Source organism: Muntiacus reevesi, chromosome X (assembly GCF_963930625.1).
Source record: "Muntiacus reevesi chromosome X, mMunRee1.1, whole genome shotgun sequence".
Classification (NCBI taxonomy): Eukaryota; Metazoa; Chordata; class Mammalia; order Artiodactyla; family Cervidae; genus Muntiacus; species Muntiacus reevesi.
Window position 1 is genome coordinate 94,888,686 of NC_089271.1, and position 10,720 is coordinate 94,899,405.

The following is a 10,720-nucleotide window of genomic DNA, read 5'->3' on the forward strand; positions in this document are numbered from 1 at the left end:
GTTGGATGTCATCACCGACTTAATGGACATGAGTTTCGGTAAGTTCCAGGAGAGGTGAATCATAGGGAAGCCTGGTGTCCTACAGTGCATGTGGTCGGAAAGGGTCAGACACGACTGACAGACTGAACTGAACTGACTGACATAAACATATAAAATACTAATACAGCTTCAAAATGGACGTGCTATTCCAAGAGTGGTGTACTACACAAGTTTTCATAATATATCTGGGAAAATAACCACAGATGAATACCTCTATGTATGGTTATAGGGGGCAAGAATCTGTACAGCTACAACAATAAGGCCAATTTGAGTCAACATGCATGGATCGAGAGATGATCATAATAACTGAAATGAGGCATACAGAGAAAGACAACAAATGATATCACATAAATGTGGAATCTAAGATATAACACAAATGAACACATGTATGAGACAGAAACACACTCGTGGACATAGAGAACAGACTTGTGGTTTCCAAGGCTGAGAGAATTGGGGGAGCAATGGAGTATGAGATTGGGGTTAAGAGAGATAAACTAGAGTATATGGAATGGATTGACAAGTTCCTACTGTCAAGGACAGAGAACTATATTCAGTATCCTATGATAAATCATGATGGAAAAGAATATATATGGGACATCCCTGGCAATTCAGTGGTTACGAATCCACACTTCCACTGCAGGGCATGCATGTTCAATCCCTGGTCAGGGAACTAACCCCACATGGTTAGAAGTGTAGCCAAAAGAACAAAAAAAAGTAAAGTTGAAATAAAAGATTGTGTGTGTGTGTATATATATATATATATATATATATATATATATGTATATATGTATACACACACACACACACCTTGTATATATACAATATATGTGTATAATTGAATCAGTTTGCTATAAAGCAGAAAGGAAATGGTAAACCACCTCAGTATTCTTGCATTGAGAACCCCATAAACAGTATGAAAAGACAAAAATATAGGACACTGAAAGATGAACTCCCCAGGTCGGTAGATGCCCAATATACTGGAGTATCTGGGTACTGGAGTATCTCCCTACTGGAGATCAGTGGAGAACTAACTCCAGAATGAATGAACAGATGTAGCCAAAGCAAAAACAACACACAGGTGTGGATGTGACTGAAGACAGAAACAAGGTTCGATGTTGTAAAGAGAAATACTGCATACGAACCTGGAATGTTAGGTTCATGAATCAAGGCAAATTGGAAGTGGTCAAACAGGAGATGGCAAGAGTGAACGTCAAAATTCTAGGAATCAGTGAACACAGATGGACCAGAATGGGTGAATTTAATTCAGATGACCATTATTTCTACTACCCTTAGAAGAAATGGAGTAGCCATTATAGTCAACAAAAGAGTCTGAAATGCAGCACTTGGATGCAATCTCAAAAATGACAGAATGATCTCTCTTCATTTTCAAGGCAAACCATTCAATATCACAGTAATCCAAGTCTATGCCCTGACAAGTAACACTGAAGAAGTTGAAGTTGAATAGTACTATGAAGACCTACAAGACCTTTTAGAACTAACACCCCAAATAGATATCCTTTTCATGATAGGGGACTGGAATGCAACAGTAGGAAGCCAAGAAACACCTGGAGTGACAGGCAAATTTGACCTCGGAGTACAGAATGAAGCAGGGCACACCAATAGACTTTTGCCAAGAGAACTCACTGGTCATACAAACACCCTCTTCCAATAACACAAGAGAAGATTCTACTCATGGATTTCACTATATGATCAACACTGAAATCAGACTGATTGTGTTGTTTGCAGTCAAAGATGGAGAAACTCTATACAATCAGCAAAAACATGACCAGGAGCTGACTGTGACTCAGATCACAGTCAATAATGTGATGAACAATAATGAACTCCTTACTGCCAAATTCAGACTTAAATTGAAGAAAGTGGGGAAAACCACTAGACCATTCAGGTATGACCTAAATCAAATTCCTTATGATTATACAGTGGAAATGAGAAACAGATTTAAGGGACTAGATCTGATAGAGTGCCTATTCCATTGTGCATTTCATTGTATGTAAAGTTTATATCCAAAGAAAATTGCTGTAAACAAACATGGCTCACTACTAAATGGCAGGCTTGCTGAAATACTTACAGAGAGACATACTGATGTCTGCAATTTACCAGAAAATGCACAAGGAAATAGGTCAATTGATGACTGGACAGAGGCATTGGCAAATGGATAGATACATGACAAAAGAAGTATTGTACAATTGTTACAAAAGCAGACCCTTACATATGCTGTCTATAAGATACCCATCTCATACCAAGGGACACGTACAAAGTGAACATAAAGGTTTGGAAAAAGGTATTTCATGCAAATGCAGACCAAAAGAAAGCAGGAGTATCAATACTCATATCAGATGAAATAGACTTTGAAAGAAAGGCTGTGAAAAGAGACAAAGAAGGACACTACATAAGGATCAAAGGATCAAACCAAAAAGAAGATATAACAATTATAAATATATATGCACCCAACATAGGAGAAGCTCAATATACGTAATGCAAATGCTAACAAGTAGGAAAAGGGAAATTAACAGTAACACAATAAGAATAGAAGACTTTAATATGCCACTCACGCCTATGGATAGATCAACCAACCAGAAAATTAGCAAGGAAACACAAAGTTTAAATGATACAATGGACCAGTTAGAACTAGTTGATATCTATAGGACATTTCACCCCAAAACAATGAAATTCACCTTTTTCTCAAGTGCACACGGAACATTCTCCAGAATAGATCACATTCTGGGCCATGAATCTAGCCTTGGTAAAGTAAAAAAAAATCGAAATCATTTCAAGCATCTTTTCTGATCACAATGAGTTAAGACTCTAATCAACTTCAGGAAAAAAAAACTATTAAAAATAATAACATATGGAGGCGAAACAACATGCTTCTGAATAGCCAACGAATTACAGAAGAAATAAAGAAGAAATCAAAATTTGCATAGAAACAAATGAAAATTAAAACACGAGAAACCAAATCCTATGCTATTCAGCAATGCACTGCTAAGGGGAAAGTGAGTGAAGTGAAGTTGCTCAGTCGTGTCCGACTCTCCAACTCTGCAACCACATGGACTGTAACCTACCAGGCTCCTCAGTCCATGGGATTTTCCAGGGAAGGATCTTAGAATGGGTTGCCATTTCCTTAGTTGATAGCAATAAGAGGTTACCTCAAGAAACAAAAGAAACATGAAATAAATGACCTAACTTTACACCTAAAGCAACTAGAAAAAGAAGAAATGAAGAACCCCAGGGTTAGTAGAAGGAAAGAAATCATAAAAATTAGGGCAGAAAGAAGTGGGGGAAAAAAGCAGACGATAGCAAAAATCAACAAAACTAAAAGCTGGTTCTTTGAGAAGATAAATAAGATAGACAAACCATTAGGCAGACACATCAGGAAAAAAACGGAGAAGAATCAAATCAACAAAATTAGAAATGGAAATGGAGAAATCACAACAGACAACACAGAAATACAAAGGATCACAAGAGACTACTATCAGCAGCTATATGAAAATAAAATGGACAACTTGGAAGAAATGGATGAATTCTTAGAAAAGTATAACCTTCCAAAACTGAACCAGGAAGAAACAGAAAATCTTACCAGACTCATCAAAAGCATGGAAATTGAAACTATAATAAAAAATCTTCAAACAAACAAAAGCCCAGGATCAGTTGCCTTCACAGGTGAATTCCACCAAACAATTAAAGAGCTAACACCTATCCTACTCAAAGTCTTCCAAATAATTGCAGAAGGCAAACTCACAAACTCATTTTATGAGGCCCCCATCACCTTAATCCCCAAACCAGAGAAAGATGCCACAAAGAAAACTATAGGCCAACAGCACTGATGAACATACATGAAAAATCTTCAACAAATTCTAGCAAGCAGAATCCAACAACATATTCAAAAGGTCAAACATCATGACCAAGTGGGTTTATTCCAGGGATGCAAGGATTCTTCAATATTTGCAAATCAAACAATGTGATAAATTGCATTAACAAACTAAAAGATAAAAACCATATGCCTATCTCCATAGATGCAGAGAAAGCCTATGACAAAGTTCAACATGCATTTATAGTAAAATGCTCCAGAATGCAGGCATAGAAGGAACACAACTCAACATAATAAAAGTCATATATGATAAAACCATAGCAAACTTTATCCTCAAAGGCGAAAAATATAAAGCATTTCCCCTAAAGTCAGGAAAAAGCCCACTCTCACCACTACTATTCAACACAGTTTTGGAAGCTTTAGCCATAGCAATTAGAGAAGAAAAAAAATGAAAGTTTATCCAAATTGGAAAAGAAGAAATAATATTCTCGCTGTTTGCAGGTAACATGATCCTCTACACAGAAAGCCCTAAATACACCACCAGAAAATTACTAGAGCTAATCAATGAATACAGAAAATTTGCCAGATATAACATTAATACACAGAATCCCTTGCATTTTGATACACTAGCAATGAGAAAACAGAAAGTGAAATTAAGAAAAAATCCCTTTCAGCACTGGGATGAAAATAATGAAATACTTAGGAATAATACTACCTAAAGAAACAAAAGGCCTATATATAGAAAACGTTAAAACACTGAGGAAAGAAATCAAAGATGATACAAATAGTTGGAGAAATATACCTTGTTTATTGATCTGAAGAGTCAACATAGTGATAACGAGTATACTACCCCAAGCAGTTGTAGATTGAATGCAATCCCTATCAAGCTATCAATGGTATTTTTCACAGAACGAGAACAAATAATTTGACAATGTGTACTGAAATACAGAAAACCTCAAACAGCCAAAGCAATCTTGAGAACGAAGAATGGAAGAGGAGGAATCAATCCACCTGCCTTCAGACTATACTACAAAGCTACTGTCATCAAGACAGTATGGTACTGGCACAAAGAGAAATATAGATCAATGGAACAAAACAGAAAGCTCAGAGATAAATCCACACACCCATGGACACCATATGTTAAACAAAGGATGCAAAAATATAAAATGGAGAAAAGACAATCTCTTTAACAAGTGGTGATGGGAAAACGGGTCTACCAAATGTAAAAGAAGGAAACTAGAACACTTTCTAACACCGTACACAAAAAGAAACTCAAAGTGTATGAAAGATTCAAGTGCAGGACTAGAAACTATAAAATTCCTAGAGGAGAACATATTAAAAGTACTCCCTTATATAAATCACTGCAGGATCCTCTATGACACACCTCCCAGAGTAATGGAAATACAATCAAAATTAAACAATCTAATTGTATAGACCTAATTAAACTTAAAAGCTTCTACACAACAAAGGAAACTATGAGCAAGGTGAAAAGACGGCCTTCAGAATGGGAGAAAATAATAGCAAATGAAGCAACTGACAAAGAATTAACCTTAAAAATATACAAGCAACTCCACACCAGAAAAATAAATGACCTGATCAAAAAATTGGACAAAGAACTGAAGAGACTTTTCTCCAAAGAAGACATACAAATGGCTAACAAGCACATGAAAAGATGCCCAACATCACTCATTACCAGAGAAATGCAAATCATAACCACAATGAGGGATCATCTCCTGCTGGTCAGATTGGCTGCTATCAAAAAGTCTACAAACAATAAATGCTGCAGAGGCTGTAGAGTAAGGGAACTCTCCTAAACTGTTGGTGGGAATGCAAACTAGAATGGCCACTATGGAGAACAGTGTGGGGATTCCTTTAAAATCTGGAAATAGAATTGCCAAACAACCCAGAAATCCCACTGCTGGGCATACACACTGAGGAAACCAGAGCTGAAAAAGACATGTGTACCCCAATGCTCATCACAGCACTGTTTCCAACAGCTAAGATATGGAAGCAACCTAGATTTCCTTCAGCATACACACAGAAAATAAAAAAAAAAAAAAAAAACTGTGATACATATGACTCAGCTATTAAAAAGAATGTATTTGAATCACTTCTAATGAGGTGGATGAAACTGGAGCCTATTATACAGAGGGAAGTATGTGAGAAGGAAAAACACCCATAGAGTATATTAACACATATATATGGAAATTAGTAAGATAGTAATGATGACCACATATGTGAGGCAGCAAAAGAGACACAAATATAAAGAAGAGACTTTTAGACTCTGTGGGAGAAGGCCAGGGTGAGATGATTTGAGAGACTAGCATTGAAACATGCATATTATGATGTGTGAAATAGATCACCTGTTCAACTTTGATGCATGACATAGGGCAATCAAAGCCACTGCACTGGGAAAACTCTGAGGGATGGGATGGGGAGAGAAGCGGCAGGGGTTTCAGGATGGGGAAGACATGTACACCCATGATGAACAAAATTGAAATTGTATCAAGCATCTTCTCTGACCACAACACTATGAGACTAAATATTAATTAGAAGAAAAAAGAAAACTGTAAGAAACACAAACGCATGGAGATTAAACATCACGTTTCTAAATAACCAACAGGTTACTGAAGAAATCAAAATGGAAATCGAAATTTTTCTAGACTAAAATGACAATGAAAACACGACAACTGAAAATCTATGGGATACAGGAAAAGAAGTTCTAAGAGGGAAGTTTGTAGCAATAGAATCCTAACTTAAACAAGAAAAGCATCGAATAGACCACTTCAATTGTCTCCTAAAACACCTGGTAAAGAGGAACAACAACAACAAAAAAAGCCAAAATGAGTACATGGAAAGAAATCATAAATATCTGAGCAGAAATAAATGGAAAATAAATGAAAGAAACAATAGCAAAGATTAATAAACTAAAAGCTGGTTCTTTGAGAAGATAAACAAAGTTGACAAATCTTTAACCAGACTCATCAAGAAAAATAGAGAGAAGAATCAAATCAACAAACTTAGAAGTGAAAAAAGGAGAGATTACAACAGAAAATGCAGACATACAAAGAAATATAAGAAACTATTATGAACAACTCTCTGGCAATAAAATGGATAATCTGGAAGAAATGCACAGAGGCTTAGAAAAGCTCAATCTTCTAAGACTGAACCAAGAAGAAATAGAAACTATGAACCACCCAATTACAAGCTCCAAATCGAAGCTTTGATCAAAAAATTCCCAAAAGACAAAAGCTCAGGACCAGATTGCTTCACAGTTGAATTATATCAAACATTCAGAGATGAGCAAATTCATATCCTTCGACAACTCTTTTAAAAAAATTGCAGGGGAAGGAACACTTCCAAACTCATTCTACGAGGCTACCATCACCCTGATATCAAAACCAGACAAAGACAAGATCAAATAAGAAAACTAGAGGCCAATATCACTGATGAACATAGATTTAAAATTTTTAAATTATTAAATTAAAACTAAAGTTTAAAAAGAAATAAACTAAAAAAGGAAAAAAAAAACGCTGAAATAACTCAAATGTCCATCAACTGGTGATCAAATAAATAAAACATGCAATGCAAAATTATTTGGCCATCAAATGAATGGAGTTCTTATATAAGCTATAACATGGTAGAGCTCAGAAATGATTACGCTAATTAATAAAGCCAGGAACAAAAGGCTTTCTATTGCAGTATTCTGTTCTTGTGAATGCGTATGTCTCAGATAAGGTAATTCTCTAAAGACCTAAAAAAGAGGAGTGAGTGCAAGGGCCCAGATGAAGGCAGAAGTGGAAAATGTTTGCCAACTGGAGAGTGTTTCCCATTGGAGTGATGAAAATATTCTAGAATGAGGCTGTGGTTATGGTTATTCAACCTATGAGTAAGTTACAAATCAATGAATTATATGGCTTAACTAGTAAATTCATGGTACAGGTACAACATGTCAATAAATCAATTTTTTTAAACTACTAAAATTAACTTCTACATCCAGGAATATTATCCTTCAAAAACAAAGGAGAAGGAGATATTCTCATATGAAGAAAAATTTGGGGAATTCATTGTCAGCAGATACCTCGTCTGTAAGAAATGTTAAAAGAAGTTATTTAAACAGAGTAAGATGATACTGAAGAGAAATTATGAGTTAAGAAAGACGGTTATGTTGAATTTTGACAGAAAACAACAAAATTCTGGAAAGCAATTATCCTTCAGTGAAAAATTAATTGAAAAAAACGAAGGCAAATTGAAGTGAAGGGTTTTTTTCTTATTATTAATTGGCTAAAGATAAATGCTTCTTTGGGCTTCTCCATCTTTGCTTTTCACTGATTATGAATCTTCATAATTAAAGTGGGTTTCATGTATACAAGATCTAGTTTCACTCAGTGATAAAGAATCCACCTGCAATGCAGGAGCTGTAGCAGATGTCAATTCCACCTCTGGGTCAGGAAGATCCCGTGCAGGAGAGCATGGCAACCCACTCCAGCATTCTTGCCTGGAGAATCCCTATGAACGGAAGAGACTGGTGGGCTTACAGTCCATGGGGTGGCAAAGAGTTGGACACGAACGTGCAAGTAAAGAACAGCAGACACATATTCCTAACAGAAACTCTGAAGATACTAAAAATAGATGGGAAAATTCTCAGCCTAAACAATGCAAAACAAACAAACAAAAAACCTAGATTGTAGAGCTGAACTATAAAAGGTTTTAGGCACTAAAATGTCTACCAACAGTAGTTTAAACAGCGTGTTCCACACAAGAGAGAGGAGTAATTTTTAATACTCACTCAATAGAAAAACATTCTATTTACATTGATAAATTAAAGGCATTGAAAATGTCCAGAAAACAAACATAGTATAAAATCTACTGATCATTTTATATCTAATTAAGACTGTAAAATTGTAAGGGAATTTTTAAGAAAGAAAAAGTCTGTGAAAGTTTAAGCAGCCCCCAATGAAAAGAGTTGGACACGACTGAGCGACTGAACTGAACTGAAGCAGTCCCAATGAATGTAATTTTATTCTCCTTTTTCCATAGGCTCAAAATAATTGACAATTAAGAACGAATTTCACTTTAAAACATATTTTTCAATTTCAGCAGGATATTTTCTATTCAAATATAAGATTTTTCAAGCTAAAAAAGTTTGTATCTTGCAGCAAATATTTTGTTTCACTGACTTAGACATAAGTAAAATCACATTGTATGCCTTTACCTTGACCATCTTTGTGCTATCATTATGCATTTAGAATCAACTGTTTGAATGTGGGGTCTGTGAAGTTCTCGGCTCACATACTGTTGAAGCCTAGCTTGAAGGATTTTGAGCATTACCTTGCTAGCATGTGAAATGAGTGCAGTCGTATGGTAGTTTGAACGTTGTTTGGCATTGACCTTCTTTGGGATTGAAATGAAAACTGACCTTTTTCAGTCCTGAGCCACTGCCAAGTTTTCCAAACTGGCTGGCCTATTGAGTGCACCACTTTAACAGCACCATCTTTTAGGATTTGAAAGAGCTCAGCTGAAATTTAATCACCTCCACTAGCTTTGTTTGTACTGCTGCATTCTAAGGCCCACTTGACTTTGCCCTCCAGGATGCCTGGCTCTGGGTGATTGATCACACCATCATGGTTATCCAGGTTAATAAGTTTTTTGTTTTTTTTTTTTTATAGTTCTTCTGCGTATTCTTGGTACCTCTTCTTAATCTCTTCTGTTTTAGGTAGGCCCATAACGTTTCTGTCATTTACTGTGCCTGTATTTACATGAAATGTTCCCTTGGCATTTCTGATTTTCATGAAGAGATCTCTAGTCTTTCCCATTCTATTGTGTTCTTCTGTTTCTTTGCTTTATTCAAATCCCTTGTGAGTATACATTGGAAGTGACAAATAGATTCAAGGGTTAGACCTGGCACACAGTACCAGAAGACCTATGGATGGAGGTTCCTAACATTGTACAGGAGGTGGTGACCAAAACCATCCACAAAAAAAGAATTGCAAAAAGGCAAAGTGGTTGTCTGAGGAGGCCTTACAAATAGATGAGAAGAGAAGAGAAAGGCAAAGCAGACACTGAAAGATATAGCCACCTGAATGCAGTTTCAAGGACTAATAAAAGGGATTTCTCAGTGGGATCGCAAAGCGCTCAGTCCCCTCCTATGGACACTGTCATAGTGTCTCTCCCACCTCCCGAGCTGGGGGTCACCGTCTGCCACTCTCAGTGCCCAGGGGGAGGGGGAAACCCCACCCTCTCCCATCAGGAACCCACAGACCAGGTGTGTCTCCTTAAGGATGTGATTGTACAAATCATGCAGTCACCTTTAATCATCACCTCACACCCTGCATTAGCCGAGAGACACATGGAGGACCGAAGAGACCATGGACCCTGCCACCTGGACCCACCTCTGCAGTCACCAACATTCATTGGAAGGGCGGACGGATGACCAGCCCCACAGGACAGAGCTGAGAATAGCCTCCGCAATGCCCAGCTCCTAAAAGCGCCGTCCGTCAGCCCCTAGGCGGCTTCCAGTTTAGGCTGGTGACGTCACAGGACGTGACTGAGACGCACCCTCTGCGATACCTAGCTCCACTCATGCGCTGTCACATAGGCCTTGAAGCAGCTTCCGGTTCAGCCCAGTGACATCACAGGATGCCAATGAAGAGCGGCCTCCGCAACGCCCAGCCCGTCAGTGTGCCGTCCGTCAGCCCCGAAGCAACTTCCGGTTCAACCCGATGTCGTTGCCAACAAACCCACTGGCCCAGATGAAGTCGCCTGCGATGGTGTTGGTACAGCTGGTGGCCGACCCCAGTCACTGCGCAAAGGTAGGGGAGCCCCCACTGGATCAGCTTCTCCAGGGAACAGGCC

At 37.7% G+C, this 10,720-nt stretch overlaps 1 long non-coding RNA gene across 2 annotated transcripts in view; it reads right to left on the reverse strand.

Moving 5' to 3' along the window:
• LOC136153948 (uncharacterized) overlaps window positions 1-10,434 on the reverse strand; it is a 34,013-nt gene extending 23,579 nt beyond the window's left edge. For both annotated transcript variants that reach the window (XR_010660461.1, XR_010660460.1), the window contains exon 1: window positions 10,174-10,434. This is a non-coding gene — a long non-coding RNA (uncharacterized lncRNA). The remainder of the gene's footprint in view (window positions 1-10,173) is intronic.
• Window positions 10,435-10,720: the final 286 nt, after the last annotated feature.